Source organism: Notolabrus celidotus, chromosome 10, assembly GCF_009762535.1.
Source record: "Notolabrus celidotus isolate fNotCel1 chromosome 10, fNotCel1.pri, whole genome shotgun sequence".
In the NCBI taxonomy this organism is placed as follows: domain Eukaryota; kingdom Metazoa; phylum Chordata; class Actinopteri; order Labriformes; family Labridae; genus Notolabrus; species Notolabrus celidotus.
Window position 1 is genome coordinate 22,505,106 of NC_048281.1, and position 17,406 is coordinate 22,522,511.

Here is a 17,406-nt window from a genome sequence, read left to right on the forward strand (position 1 = left end):
CAACTAATCTTAACATGGATGCAGAAAAAAAGTACACTTATCTGACAATGACTCGTAAATATATTTGCTTCTCTTGAAGCTCTATGTCTTTCCTGAATGATGAAGGAAATGAGAAAAAAATAAAAGTCAACACTAACACTGTATAGTTCTGATCGAAACAGTGCGCATACAAGGTCAGGATACACAACACTGCTCTGTATGAAACCTTTTTAAATGTTAATCATAAATCCAACCATCAAAAGATGACCTATGTAATAGGTTAGACTGACAACATTGGTAAAAGTGAAAACAAAAGTCCTTCCAGTTTTGTTTGTTTTGAGTCCAGAAAAAACATAACGTCAGCCATCCTGGAATAAGTGTCCAAAGAAGGTAAGGTCATAGACCATGGATCAGATTTTGTTCATCTATTATGGTGTCCACACTTCTCTGATAACTTAAATTTCCCAGCAGTTTTGAGAAAGAAACAATAATAGTGGAAACACAATGACCTCTTATGGACAGACCTGACAATTTGCTTGGGATAAACTCTGCCAGATAAGGCTCACTTATACACTTAAAAAGAACTCTGTTACAGCTTAATTAAATGAATGAGATCTTAGTTACAGCAATGCTGTATCCATTTTGTTACTTATCTTCTGCCAAATGTCAGGGAGGAAGGAAAACAGAGATGTTTAAATTTAATTTGATTTGTGTCTTGAGCATGTGCTTGAATACTGTTGAATAAAAAATGTAAATAAACAGCTTTTTAAACTAACAAGTGTAGTCAAACTGGTTTTCATTGTGAAATGCTGACTGTATTTACTTTGCTATTGTTGATACTGGCTATAGTGTTTATGTAAAATCATAATCAGCATCAGTCAAAATCATTAACTAACGATTAACAAAGGTCATGTTGTGGGGCACCATCATTTACTTATAATGAGGAATTGTGGTAATTAATATATGAACTAATGACATTCAATAATTGTACAAATTGATAGTGAATTAATCAATGAATTAGTAGTAAGTCATATATTAGTCTGTTAATCATATATACTCTGCATTAATTGATATGGTAATCATACATGTTTGAATAAGTCACACATGAATTCATGATTATCTTAGCATGAACATGTGACCATTCATGCCTTCTTAGTGCTTGTAAAAATCTTTGTTTTCAGTGATTACACTCTGAGTCAACAATTTCTCTTTTTCTTTAAATGTGGCATTAATTACAGCTTTTGAAACATAAAGTCTCAAAGCTCACTGCTGTTTGAATAAACCCATTAAATTCTCCTGTTTGGTATCTGTAATTTGTTTTTGTGCTGTCTACTGTAGAATGCTTCCTAAGTTTATTACTGAGGGGCTTAGTCAGTTGAATCCCCATATTGAAGACCATCTTAGTTCCACTCTGAGCAGCCTAAACTTTCTTGGACTCAACTTCCCTTTCTCTGGTCAAATATCTTTTAAGCACAGGATTAAACACAAACAATGTCTGAAACCAGGAGGAATAATTACATGTGCAGCTTTGTGTGCATGAAATGTTTGAAGTTGATTTCAACTGGGAAGCACAATACAGCAATACACTTGTACTGTAAGTAACTCAATTGGCTCAGTGCTACCTACTTTGTCGAATTAGATGGTTGTCTAACATGAGTCTGGTTCTGCTCGAGGTTTCTGCCTGTTAAAAGGGAGATTTTCCTCGCTGCTGTAACTAGTAATACTGCGAGGTGCAGTGCTCATGGTGGATTAAGATGAGATAAGATCAGGTCCTGTCAGTAAGAGGGGACTGGATTGTATCCTGTCTTGGTGTTGGGTCTTTGTTGATAATTTAACATAGAGTACACTGCAAATGATTCGGCACTTGCCAAGATTTTAATTCTTAGGTTGAAACATGTTAGATGAATTACCTTGTTTTTAGAGTTATTTACTTGTTTTTAATCTTTGAATGTATGGTTGAATCTGTTTTTTTTTTTTTCAATTGGCGAAAGCAAGCCACTATAGACTGTTTTAAATGTCTTGAAGTATGCATCAACCCTGAGCCACTATTAATAGTGTTCTTGATGTTATATGTTGTTAATCCTGACATTTATTAAATGTTGCCAGTAATCCAGCTTGCTGTTATGGTTTCTGTAGAAACATTTAAGAGGTATATTCCATGAATAAGAACTGGTTTAAAGATTTAGGTTTTAGTTTTAAGATGGATTAGGCTTTATTCTAACATGAGCCAGCTTATATCAAGAAACAGTGTAATCATAGTTTTCTAATGGTGAGTCATGTTGTACTTAAATTGGTGTTGTTTTTCTCTACCCAGGCCTTAATTTGCTCAAATTAAGTATACAAAATAAATACATGAGATTTTCTTTGCTTATATTTAGTATAGTTCACTTATAACTGTGCTGTAGGAATGTTTTTTACAAGTAGTTTGGGCTAAAAAAATCAGCATATTCTACTTATTTCAACCCTTTTTAATACTTTTCAGAGCCTGCTTATTTCTAGATTTAACAATCTCATTTTAAGATTTCTTGTCAAGTAAAATTAACTTGCTGCATGGACAGATAGTTTAACTAGTTTTAAGAAATGTTCACCTTGAATTAAGTTTTTCCATCCTATATTTAAGCTACCTTTTTTGGCAGTGTACGGTCTAGACCTGCTATGTTTGCAAAAGCGTCTTGAGATTACTTCTGTTGTGATTTGGTGCTATACAAATAAAGATTGATAAAGACTGATTATTTGTCTAATCTGCTCCTTTTCAAACAACTGATAACAGCTCGGTAAAAATCTCTAGGCATGGAATAATGGAATCACAAGTGTAGTGTTTGCTACTTCACCAGACCAGAAGAGTGTACAAAAAGTTTAAATAAAATAAATGGAACAATTTAAAGTAAACAAAAAGACTTGAACTAAAATAAAAACAAAAACAAGCACACAACAGCAAGAACAAAAGTTTGAGGCTGTGTTTATTACTTTATCACTCCTATGGTCAGAAGACTAGAGAAAGCGCTGTACAAACACATTCAATTTACCATTTAAACGTAGTAGAAGTGCCTGATGTTGGCTTTGGGTGTCGATTGTCATTTGTGCCCAATCTTTTGCTAACTTTTTACTGCTAACTTCAAATAATGGTGGTTGTGTAGAAACTTAACATCTCTCAACTCCCCTTTTTTTATACCCAGTCATGTTATTTAATCTGTTGCAAAGCTATGCAATTAGTTAGCATTACACAATTTTTCCAGTATTTTGTTGTCTCTTTTCTAACAGTTTTGGAGAGTGATGCTAGCATCAAATTAAACAAGAATATATATTTGGATTGTATTATTTTCATAAAACGGTAATATTCTTCAGTGTCAACAATTATTTTCAAATGAGACTTTTTTTTTTAACATTTTAGTGTCCTGACTCTTATGAAAGTGGGGTTGTATAAGGCTAAGAATTATACATAATTAGGCCTAATCACTCGTTGGTTTGACTGATGGGCCCATTGTAGCTGTGTGCCAAGGAACATAAGCCTCAATTCCACCTCTCATCATAATGGACCATTGGCTATGTTGCGGCTTCATTATGCACTTTCAGTGGGTGAAATCACTGAGACAACATCCATATTATAGATATTATATACAAACTTGTATTAGCCACTTGGGATGGAGGGGATGTCATGCAGCTGAACAAGAAGTTCTTGTCACTAATGTTTAATCTGCTTCATATTTTATACATTTAAAGGCAGTTCCCACCTGAGCAGATCCAAAATGTAATCATCCGCAAATGCCATAGCACCTGCTAATGGAAAAGCCAGTGATAACTCTTGTAATTATGCGACCTGCTCCAGTTTTCACTCGTTTAGTAAATGTACTAACCTGTCTGTTGATTCCATTACATAACACTGTGCCGTCTACATTGGATGTACAGCAAAACCATTTATTATTAATGGGTTCCCCCTTTGAATGGTGTGCACAGGGCATAACATTTAGTCCTATATGACTACTGCCAAGGGCTCTTCAACAATGCCTGCAGGTTTATTTTGTAATTGGCGCCCTGGGGTATCTTCATTTAATATTTTTGTTCTACTGATAACATTCTTTTGTGATTGAATTTCCATAAATAAAATGAAATGTCAAACCATATTTATCAAGCTTCTACACAAACTTCCCCAGACGACTCTGAGGCATAGGACAGTTACATTACAAGCAGACACGATGTTTGCTAAATTTGGACTCATCCAGCTTTACTCATTTCAGAGAATAAGTAGGTGTGCCTCTTTGTCTCCAGTAGAGGACACTGCTGGTCTTCATCATGGCTAGACGTGACTCTGTAGTCCTTGTATCACAACCTTCACTGTTTGATAAAAGCTGATCTATAAGGTTGACTCTCTGTAGACCAGTTTTCTCACTGAATCAACATCAGGTTGGAAATGGAGGCTTTACTTACCTCTAGCATTCCCCAGGATTACAAAAAATATTAAAAGTAAGACACACTACATTTTTGATGCAGATATTTATGGAAGCTTCAAAAAAGGTTTTTTGGTTTGTCATTAATCATGAAAACAGTGAGTCTTGTATCGATTCAGGTACAAGTGCATTATGAAGTGATAGGGAATACAAACAGCATACACAGTGCCAAAGGTTTACAGATTTGCACACAAGTTATACAAAAAAAAATCAAACCCCACCAACTATCATGCATTACAGAGGAATTACCTGAAAGTTTTGCAGGTCAGTTTCCACCCGCTTCAATTTATCTAGTCATTATACTACTGTCTGTCTTTATGTGGAGCAGGCAGTTTTATGGATTCTTAGTGCAAAGTAATTTCTGATTAATCCTTTTTTACCCGTCTTGTTTCCTGATACCTAAACCCTGTCCCCTATCACTCTTCTTCTTCTTATTCTTCTTCTATTGCCACAGCAAACTTCCTTGGTTTCATTGGTCTTTAATAACACCATTCTTAAGTGTTTGTACAAAAGAAATAGATTGCTCTCTCAATGTAATGCCCCTTCCCAGGCGTGATGATTTAGCAAAAGAGTGTTGTTCTAATTGAGAAAATTGTGCACAATTTGAGTGAATTTTGTGTCCCACTGGCCTAATTCTTGAGTGCACAAGACATCTCCTCCAACACACCCACAATTTGAAACTTTGTCTATGTTTAGTATCGACATCCAAGATTTTAGTTTATGAAAAGCATACTACCACCGCTGTAATGTCACAGAAATTCTTTAATGTTTGTACATCTTTTTTTTTTTAGCTTTATGCTTGATTATAATATTGTTTTATCCATTTTAACTGTTTCATTGAAAGAAAATTATATCCATGAAAAGATGTAGTACTTATCATTAAGTGTTGCGGTAAGACATCGTATTGCTAAACTGGAAAAGCAGAAAAAAAAATAAAATCTCACAATGGTTGGACCTCCTAACACAGCACATATCAATGGAGCAACAATCAGCTCAACAAAACAATCAACTTGAAGAATTCAATAAAACATACTCAATTTTTCTCAAATATGTCTTGTTGCCGGTGAAATAATGCCACAAAATCAAATCAAGTCCAGATAAAAACCAAACTATTTAACACCAAACCCATTCCTGAAATGCACCCAAACAGATTCCACCCTCCATGTATTTACTCTTTCTTTGCTTCTCCCTCACTCAATCTCTTTTTTTCCTCTTTTTCTTTGCAATTAAGTTATTATTATCCCTTTTCTTCATCCCCTTTGGTCTTAGAGTTATTTGACTTATTGATTACTCTTATTATGATATATTGCCACATTACTACTCTTATTGATTGCTAATTTTATTATTATTACTTTTTTGTTTTGTTTTGTTTTGTTTTGTTTTTGGTTCCTTTTCCCCCCTCTCTTCTCTTCTGTTTTCTCTCTCTTCACAAGTTTATAAATGTGTCCTTCCATGTTTTGTAATGTTTGTACTTGTTAGTATGTCTGTATCGGCTACATGTATATCCACTAATTGGTGAATAAAAAAATTAAAAATTAAAATTAAAAAAGACATTGTAACAATCAGCAATAAGTCCAGGATGTTTAGGGCTGTGGCAGTGGTGGGAGAAGTACTTCAGAGTACCAAGTAAGACGATGGCCCACTAATAAAGGCCCTTTTATTTACAGTTTACCACTGGGAAATTGAAAGCAATACTCAGTTAGTGACACATTACCAAACTTCCTGGTGTGTAGACAAACAGTTTTTTTCTACACAGCAAACACAGTTTCTTTGATCAAACCAATCATGACAATAATCTCACATTAGCCCTACGACAAACACACCCATGCACAGACAAACACACTGACACTCACAAAAAAAAAGACTTAGCATTCTATTCTTCGGTCTTTGGAATCCTTTGCTCTGATGAACCCAGCACACAACAGCAAAGGAGAATGTGCTTGTGACAACAGACTGATAAAACATTTAGTGTATTTTGTCACATTAAAGGACTGGAGCCACCCACCAGAAAACAAGCCAGATCAGACTGTTGTATACAGCCTCTGTGTTGTTAGACCACTCCAGTCTATCACCCAGTTGTGCACTGAGTACCTGTAGGTCTCATCGACCTTCATGTTACCCTTACTGATGCAGATTCAGAGATCATCCCCCAGAATGTTGCTCCTGCTAAGAACATAAAATGCTCTTGGTGGTATTTTGCTAAACGCCGCAAGCCGGAAAAAAATGTTGTGTGTCTGTGTTTGTGTTGTGTGATGTGTGCCGTATTTTTATGCTGTGATATAATGAAGGCAGTGTATTATAAGAGGAGAAGGTGAAAGCATGGTACTCAGAATCCTCTGGGAGCCATTACTGGCATCGCTGATGCAGGAAATAGATTCAATTTAGAAACTAATACCCCTGAATAATTAATTTAATGAGTTTAACACCAACAGCAAGCAAAGTGAGTGCAAAAGGAGCATGTGTTTAAAAAAAAGTTGTTAGTTGCTTGTGAATATTGTCAATTTAAGCTTGGTTCAAGTGTTTTTTATGCTTTATTTTAAAGGTCATAAATAGGGTTCCTTCTCCATGTGTTTTTAATGATCAAGGACATGTGTAAAAGTAAGCTTTACGTGCATTCAAACTGTCAAAGTTTAAAGTAATAGGAAATACCTTAGGTTTACACTGGTTAGCATAATTATTTTCTTTAAAATATAGATTTTAAGTTTGCAAAAGGGACAGATTTAGTATTGGGCAGCATTCATGTAAAAGTATTGATTGAACAAAAAGAAAAAAAAAGAAAAGACATTTGAAAGAACTGTGATCCACTCAAAGAAAACCTGCTTGGATCCAATACAACACATGTTACAAGTAGGGCTGGGCGATTGTTCCATAATGATGATTATCGTGATATAATTTTTCTTAATAAAAATATAACAAATGTTAGATACAAATTTGACATATTTAAGCCTGTAATTACCCCCCCCCCCCCCCCCCAACCACTGGAAAGAGAGAGGCTGCTAATGTGCACTGTTGGAAAAAATATAATTCTGCCAGTAACATTTAAAGCTGATTTGCGTCGCCCCTACGCAACAGGGGCTGACGCGGACATAATCACCACACACTTATGCATCGAAACGCTTGAGGGCAGTGTGGTCTCTCTGATAGCTGGTCGCCTGCTTCTGGCCCCGCTACGATCTCTGTTCACTTTTCCAGAGCGATTCAGAGCGTGATTTGTTAATCTACAGCTGATACATGTTGTTGTTTATCATACAGACATGATTACATAAAGAATAGAGGGAAGGAGATGAAATACACGGCCGATGAGCGGGTATCCCGAAAGTGCTGTAAATGTGGGAAATACAATGCCGCCGAGCAGACCAATCACAGGGCTTGCAGTCTGTGTCGATTCTATGGGTAGTTGCATTTTGAAGGAGGTGCACGTCAGCTAGGTGCATAGGTCTCTGCATAGGTACAGGAGCTAAGAGGACCCCCGGGGTAGGCTATGCTGTCGATTCGAAGCAGAAGTATAAATCAGCCTTCAGTAACCTTAGAGGGGAGAGCACTACTCAAAACAATACTTTGTCAACTGATACACAGTACACAATTTAATTTACATTTAAAAAAGAATTAAATCAAATTGTGGAAATTATCTGAAAAAAATAGGAATTTATAAAAACTAAAACTTCACAAATATCTCCTTTTACACTAAAGGCCTGCTTTCTGTTAGCACGGTCAAAAACACTTTTGCATTGACTTAATTTGTCACGGCTGAAGGTTGCCGCTTGTGTTTACCTGATGGTCAGAAACAATCCAATGCCCTGTCTTTTAGATGGAACCAATGACACCCAACTACTTGGAAAAAGGTGGATGCTTATTTGAGGTATGATATAAGGTGCAAGTAGAGGACTCGCTTTGGCTTGAAATAATATGATAGAGAAGAGGATCCTATGAAAATTATGGTATTAAAAAAATGAAGGAATTAAAAGAAACTGTAAAATAAAAAATAAAAAAAATCTGGTGGAGCATGTACCCCAGGCAGGCAGTCCTTGTAGCAACCTGTGGGAGTCAGTACTGACAGACTATGGTTGGGTTATCTGTATTGCTTCGTGAAGCTTTCATTTTGGTATTTCTGCTGCGCCCCATTGTGAATTTGCATATTAGCTAGTTACATATTTAGGATTGCAGCAAGTCCAGTGTTGATTGGCGTCCCACAGAGTTGGCCCGGGATATACTTGTCACGACCATAGACTATATAAAATATGGACGTAGTATCCGTGACGTCACCAATCTGTTTCTGAAGCGCTGTTTTGAGGCCAATCGGTGGCAGCCATATTGCTGCTGTCGGGCGATTGTGACATAAAGAGGCGGAGTTTGAGCCTCCTAGCCAACAGCTAGCTTTGAAATTGGCGTGTTAGAAAAAAATTCACCCCCCTCACAGTGTGAGCTGATTGAGAAATGAGCCATCCAGACTACACTCGCCTTTGTTGTGTTTATTTCTGCTGTAAAGATCGTCTTTTTCCCATTCATGTGTATGTGACTTCCGGTACTTCTGGAGCCAGCCTCAAGTGGATCCTCAATGAACTGCAGTTTTTAGCACTACTGCATTGGACTCATATTTTTAGACGGGAGGTTACCGGTTGGTCACGACAAAATTGGAAGTGAAAATGATCACAAATAGTGCTGTAGATGTGATAAAAAAAGTGACTTTGACAAATTCACACTTTGAATTGAATATGGAATTATAGAGCTAATTGTGGAGAAATGTTGCTGTTTTCAGTACAAACGGCGCCCCATACACCAAAAGGTGGGTGTAGGTTGGTGGGTGGGGGAGGAGGCAAATAATTCATCCATTATTTTATCACTGTATACTTGCATGAATACATTAATTAGCTGGATGTTATAATTTTGTGAAACCAATTATATAGAGACATGATTTTTCAGTCTATTTGGGATGCTGAGAGGTAAAACCCTGTCTGCCTGTGCTCAGCTAGTTCAGGGTAATTTTGGTCCATTATGCAGCAACACAAACTGAGTGAGATAAAAAAAATTGCATTATCTATTTTTAATAAACATGCATTGTCAGTCTGTGATTTTAATATTTATTTGTTGGAACAGTTATAAACAAACACTAAGAAGATTACAGATTATTCTCTCTATTTGGTTGCCTTGTCCAACAGACATTATTTGCTCATGACAACTGATTGCTTGACAATATCAAATTATTTATACAATGGAATGTAACAATGAAGCCACACAACTTGTTTATGCACAGATAAGCTGTGTTTGTGACCAACTTGCTTATTATCATGATGGCGCATAACAAGGGTGGAGCAGCGATTTTGAAAGTGTGAATGTTCCATGGTTAGAACATGAGCAATGCAATAATGCAAATGTCTTTGGACCTATTTTAGTCTCCAAAATATTCCAATTAAAAATGAACAAATATAACATTTTCATTACCACCATATATAATATCAAGTACAAGTATACATTGTAGCACCATGCATACTATTTTATATTCCCTGACATTCAATTATCATTTTATTATTTTATGACTTGACTCTTTTGTATCTATTAAAGAAACATCCTTTACACATGCACATACACTCTTGTTCGTCCTCTTTTTTTTGTCATCCTGACTCCTTGACCCTATTTAATAATAATAATAATAACACATTTTATTTAAAGGCGCCTTTCTCTGCACTCAAGGACACCGTACAGATATATAATATATATATAATATATATATACATACACTATCTACACATTAAATGAATAAAAAATAGAAATTGAAATGAATAAAAACAATATAAACTAGCAAAGTGGAAAGAAAATAAAAACAATAAAAAGTGACAGAGCAATTGGCATCAGACGGAATAGGCAGTTTTAAACAGATGTGTTTTGAGTTGTGATTTGAAATGGAGGAAAGAATCAATGTTTCTGAGCTGAGGTGGTAATGAATTCCAAATTCCAAATCATCCTACAAAGTAAAACAAATAAGAGTAAAGAAAAAAAGACTTGGCAGTAAATAATCCTTGCCACAATTCAAACTTTTTTTCTGTGAATATTCCTAGGGCAATTTGTTCATCCAAAGGTTATTTGGAAACAATGCAACATTTTTATTTTGATGAAGATTAGTCTTATTGTACTTTAGTGTACATATACTGTATGTGAGTAATCTTGATTTTACACAGTACTGTATAGCTGAATAATATTCTGTATTATTTGCTTGCATTAAGAGTTTTCCACCTGTACTGCATCGATACGACAAACTTCACTTTTTTCCTATGTTGCTTTGTTATGTTGTAATGATATAACAATACACAAAGTAACATATGGAAATTCTACATTGATAACAAATTAATCAGCTGTAAGAAACTAATTTCAGTATAAGCTTTAAACATTTTGTAAGCCTACTGTTGTTTGTGGTGTTTTTATATTTCCTCTCGTACTGTTTTAAGTCCAAGTCACTGTATTTCTGTTTTGATGTAAATGCATTTTTTAATTTGAAAGTATGCAACAGGGACTTCTGGAAGATTGTACATTTGGGTATTTAATGAAAACGTTGGGACAAAAACTTTCAGTGCAATATATAAAATGTATGTTATGTCTCTGAAACCAAACCACATGTAGTTCAGTTTATTATTTAAACAGGTTGTGACTGGCTAAGGACATTCTAATGTTGTGGGGATTCATCTTCTCTGCAGCCTCCCTGCACCAGCTACAGAAAATAGTTGCTCCTTTGTATTAGCCAATAACAAAGAGAAATATTTTTTCCACTTGGTGTTGTATTTGTAGATTTCCCCTTTCAAATTGTTCTTACTTTCATTTACCAGTGTTTTTGTAGCCTCAGTTTGTGCGGTCGGTTTTTATTTAGTACTTCAAAACAGTGATGTTGATATCTTTCTATGTAGTGAGCTCCCTGGACCAACGAGTAGTGATTTGAACACCTGGCTGCAGACACGGTAGAGCTTTGTAAGTGCATGCGCAGTTGAAAGTTGGACCTCTGACTTGATCTTTGCTGTTTTTTTTAGACTTGTGGAGTTTAATATTCTAAACTGCAAATTTTGTCATCAATTAAGATATTTCAAAATGAGAAATGCGAAGCTCTTTATGCACATGGACATTTGGTCCTCTTAACAGAGCACCAAAAGCGCAAGCACATATGACATGCTCATTTTGAAGTTGGACCTCCGCTTGGTTCTCAACCGTTATCAGTAAATTGAACCATCTCACCAGGGAAAGTTGTTGTTCAACAGCTCTGACCAGATTGGAAACACTTGCAGCTGAAATGAAGATCAATGCAGGGACTGATTCATGGATAATGGACTGGTTTAATCAAGGGTTTGGGAAATGGAGGTCTGTCATAGTCTCAGTCCTGACTGCCATCATTGTTGTATTAACACTCTTTACCCTGATAGGTTGCTGCCTTATTCCCTCTGCATCGACTGATGCAGTTCACAGAGCATGACCTGCCTCTGAACTGCTCTGATGCAGACAAAATACTGCATCTGTATCCAACCACTGGGTGGATCCCACCTGGCAATCCAAATGACTCTGACAAGGATGATATGTAAATTATTGTTGTTATCTTAGCTTGTCACGGTTATAGAGTTTCTATGCCTACAAAAACAGCATGAACACTTTCACAGACCTGAAGTTTGTGACAAGATGTTTTGATTCCATGTGAATTAATGTCTCTGGTCTATTTTCTCTTCAGAGGAAACAGTATATTCGTAAGTTAATTATTTTGATATTTTACAGGGAGCTCTTGTTTCTAATAGGATGCATTCTTCTCCTAACTGTAGGAAGGGAATTGTAATGGAAAAATACAAATATGATCATATTGTGTTATTCTTGTGCTGCCTTTAACCTTTCACTCGGTACGTTTCCGGTATGTATTCTCACATAAATGCCCTTTTGCGACTTTGATAAATTTATCTGCTAATACAGCTGCAAAGTATCTACGTAGGGAATTGACGGGAGAGGATTCAAGCTAAAGTGAACGCACGCTGTGATTTTGTCTGAAAGTCTCATTCAACGGTAAAAGAAGGACGAAGTCCGTTTTCTGGCTGAGTAGACTTGATACTGCATGATAGCTTGAAGACTGATGCTCTGTGTTGCTGTTTTGGAATTGTCTTCGTTTGTGGGCTACGGTTCTGTGCAGAATCTGAGAACTAAGGGGAGGAGAGGGATAGCGTTGAACTTGTGAGAGTGCCAGAAGAGGCGTGGTCGAGGTGTGGTACCGCTCCTGAAACGTTGCTATTTAGCATCACATAATACGGAAGTTTGACAGGTCAGTTGTGGCTTGAGTGGCATGGGTGGTGTGTTACTGTCTTGCGTAAAAGCAACTGACCAAGACCTTGTTTAAGCTGTATTTACTTTCATAAAATGATTTTAACTGCTTCTTTATTGATCTGTGATAAACAATCATGCAGATAATCACTTCTTTAAAGTCATAGCCCCATCTATTGGTGAAAGGCAGTACTGCAAAGTACTCTGTGCTTAAAGATACTAATGCATGCCCACAGTTTGGGCCGAGATGTTGATGGTACCTCGTACTGCAGCACAGTAACGGCTGGTGCACTGGTAGATCCTGTTGCACATCAGGCGGTGGCGACAGGTGCGAGGGCTTGTTCAACGCCGCTTGCAGCTTTAATTTTAAGTCTAAGTGTGGCGTGAACTTGCTGACAAAATGATCGCACAAACAGATAAGATCCTCACACAAGGAGAAGTGGAACCCACACGCAAATCATAGAGACAGCTGCGCGTGCAGACTCAATCTGTAAGCGCTCTGTTTACTTCTGCACGCACTCTAAAGGTAGTTTTCCTCTCACAGGCTGAAAATGTACTCTCTTGAGCAGAGAAATGTTACATGTGAGTGATGTGTAAGTGCTCACAAGGACAATTTTTCTGCATGGTCTCTATCATTTGCGTGCAGGTTCCACTTCTCCTCGTGCGAGGAGCTTGTCTGTTCCCGGGATAATTTTGTCAGCGATTTTACATACTATAGGCGTTTTTCAGGAACTTTACCTTGGAATGAGGGACTTTACCCCTGAACTACGTGCGTTTCGACCGGAAGAACTAGGGTCTAAATTTAGTTCAGGGGTAGATAATCTCCCCCCTGAAAAGCCCCTGCTTGGGGGGTAGTACTTTTCAAAGGTCCTAGGACTTTCGGTTGAATGTAACGGTGTTTGTGGAGTTTGTGGAGTTTACACAGTTGTTAAAACACAGAGGGAGTTCCTGGGAATGCATACTAGTTAGGTTTTTTTATTAAGATTTAAAATATTATTTAATATAATTTTTTTCTCCATACATCACTGGTCTGATTTGCACAATCTACCTGGGACTTCAGCCCGCGGTCGAAACGCAGACAACAGTGGGGGCACAGGAACCTTTTAGTTCTGGGGAAAGAAGTTCTGGGGGCTAAAAGACCCCGGAACTCATGGTCGAAATGCACCTCATGGCTCAATTTGTTCCTGATATTTAGAGGACTTATTAGAAAGATGGGGATACATTTGTGAGTTCACAACACACTTTGGCTTAATTTGTTACATGCAAAGGGATACACATCAGTGCTTCAATTACTCAGTTAATTACCGGTAGGTTTGCTGATACATTTAAATTGAAATTTAAATATGACAGAGAACCGGGGGATGACAACCCTTTGTTTCCCTCGTCCACTGACATTATTTTAGTCCTTTTAGAATGAGGCTGATCTGCTAATGCCACGATACAAGGAAGTTCTTACAGCTTCCTCACTCACACTGACTTAAGATAAGATAAGATAATACTTTATTGATCCCTAGGGGGAAATTTGGTAGCTGCAGCATCACAGACATAGTAGCAAGTACTAGTACAAGAATTATAGAGCACAAATAGAGAATACATTTACATACAGAAAAAATAAAAATAGTTAAATAAAATAAGAATAAAAATGTAAAGGTATATACAAATGTTAAACATAGTTGTAGTTACAGGCAGTAAGCAAATGTTATTCAGAAGGATCAGGTTGACATGGTGTGATTATGTTGTGGTTATAACAGATTGCATGCAATTTAAATAAATACATATATATGGGTATTTAGATATGTCTGTATACAGAGATAAAGAATAGTAACAAGTACTATATAGTAACATGATCACTTTTCAGAAATAATAATAATAGTATATAATATAATAAGTATATAATAATATGATATAATATAGCAATATAATATCATATATAATGTGATATGCATTATAATATATCGCCCGGCCATCAGAGAGTCAGTACAGAGTAACAGAGTAGGGTGTGACAGACAGTCTGCAGGGATGGTATAAATGAGTTCAGGAGGAGTTTGGGTGTTCAGTGTGATGACAGTCTGTGGTTTCCATTGCTGTTGAACAGTCTGATGGCAGTGGGCACAAAGGAGCGCCTGAAGCGTTCAGTTTTGCACCTTGGTGGGATGATGTGTTGACTGAACGAGCTTCCCATCAGCCACAGCTCATCATGGAGAGGGTGAGAGGGGTTGTCCAAGATGGCTCGCAGTTTGTCCATCACCCTCCTCTCAGACACTGACTCCAGGCTGTCCAGTTCTAGGCCAACCACAGAGTGGGCCTTCCTCACCAGCTTGTTGAGTTTGCTGGTCTCACCCGTCTTGACGCCTCCTCCCCAGCATGCCACAGCAAGAACAGTGCACTGGCCACCACAGACTGGTAGAAGGTCATCAGAAGCCTGCTGCAGACACTGAAGGATCTGAGTCTCCTCAGGAAGAACAGTCTACTCTGTCCCTTCCTGTGGATGGCATCCGTGTTGGTGGACCAGTCCAGTTTATTGTTTATTTGGACCCCAAGGTACTTGTATGAGTCCACCCTCTCCACTTCCTCCCCCTGGATGAGGACTGGGAACTGGGACTGTACCCAAGGGAAGTTTCTGTCCAAGAGTTGTTATAATCTGTTAAAACTTGTTAACCTGTTGTGAGTTTTTGACTTGTATGTGTGTTCAGTTTCATACAACTGTCTCCCCTTACCTCAAAGAGCAATTATAATATCTAACTTATTAGCCGATGAGCTAACAAAATGAACATTCCATTTCTTTCACGTAGGATTCAAACACTAATGTTCATGTGTCTCACAGCATTTGGATCTAGTGAACTGCAGGTGTTTCTTTCAGGTTTGTGAATGTGCTCATAGTGGGGAGTTTGCAGAGTGTCAAGGGGTGAATGTTGGCTCACACATTTTGTATGTCCATGTAGAATTTTTTAAAGGTATTCCCAATGAGAAAAGAGCAATGGATCAGCTGCATATGGATTCCAGGAGGGCAACCACTGCATCAAGCATCTTTTTCTGAGCGCTCACAGAGTGTTTTGTTCATACCCTCCTACTGAAACAGCAGGCACTTTTACAGATGGGTTTAGTAATTAAATGCCAAGACGGTGGACGGTCTCACTTATTTGTGAGTGTACTACTCATGACTGATGCCAGCTGTGACACACGGCTACAGTGCCAGGAGAATAAAAGATGGAGAGAAATGACAGCTAGATCAAGGAAACAGAAGTATGTCAAGTTAACTAACTGGCAGAGTTGTGATGACTTTTTTTATGTCTCTCCATTCTATGTTGTTGCTATGTTGTCCATCTCCAGCTCAGAGAAGTTTACCTTTTTTTTGCCATGGAGTAAATTCTGTGGGCAATCCTGACTGAACTTTGAATAACTACTGGCGTGATATTTAAGTGATGATTGTTTTCAGCGGCCAGATTTATCAACACCTGACCATGTATACTCTGAGATTGGGCCGCTCTCCCTAAGGTATTTGGAGTATCACATATTCATGATTTGTTGGCTCGCCTATTAGCTGCTTCCAACTATATCTTTCACTTAAAGCTAGGGTTAGTAGTCACGGAAAACTAGCATGAATTTGAATGTGGCATTTCCTCAGGACTCCGTCTAACCCCTCTCCCTCTCCTCTGAGCTCCTTCAAAATGACGCCCCCGCTCACATGCACAAGAGCAGCTGATTCTCAACCATATGATCATGACTGATTCAAATCTGGTCCTCGGTAAAGTTAAAAACACAAACAAACATGGCTATTGTTAGTACTCACAACTTACAGCGAGCAGGAGAGAGGAGAGACAAGAGGAGAAGTTTTTCATTCATTCAAACATTGATTGTTGTTTTGTTGGTTGGCGTGATCACGGCCGACAGTGACCGGTTGTTAAAGCTCAACGTGTTCACGAATCGGCTCGTCATCCCTACAGCGTTCGGACGGACGCTACGACTCATATACATTTTCTGTAGGACTTACTGAATGTCATTAATTCTTTTGCTTGTCAGAGCCCCCGTGGTGAGAGCTTTTTAGACTCTGATCCGGACTACAGTCCTGAGCAAAGCACCTCATCGGGTCAGAGGGGACAGGCCCGAGGTTGAGCGAGAGGGGCAGTCAGTAGAGTCAGGGGAAGCAGAGGCAGGGGACGGGGAGTGCACGCCGGGGAAATTGATTGCCATCAGGACATAAAGATGATTTTAACCAGTATAACAAAAAGTGTATCCAAATCTGACTACCAACCCCAGCTTTAAGATAGCTTTTGTGAGAACATGAAACTATTTTAATGGAACGTGAAAGCACTTATTTGCAAAACACCAGGGCTATTTCTTATGTTAAAGAGGGCTAATATCTTGGCATGAAGTGAAGAGGTTCTCTGTTTGATAAAGTCGACACATATATATTTAAATGACCCGAGCCCACTTCCCCTTGATTTCCCTAACCAGTCAATTTGTACAGAATATTTCTTGGTTCTCTGTAGAGCAGCTGGGATGATGGAGGGTGGTTGTGATTTGAGGACATTATCAAACCCATCCTTTACCCAAACCTTGACCTGTAAACCCTTTGACGCATCAAAGTCAAATGATGAGAAGTAAACTGGGCTGGAAGCCCGCCTGTCACCAAACACCTCATGTTCACAGCCTTATTTACAGTCATCTCCCACAGCCTTTGATTGATGGGGGCCATCTCATTAACGCC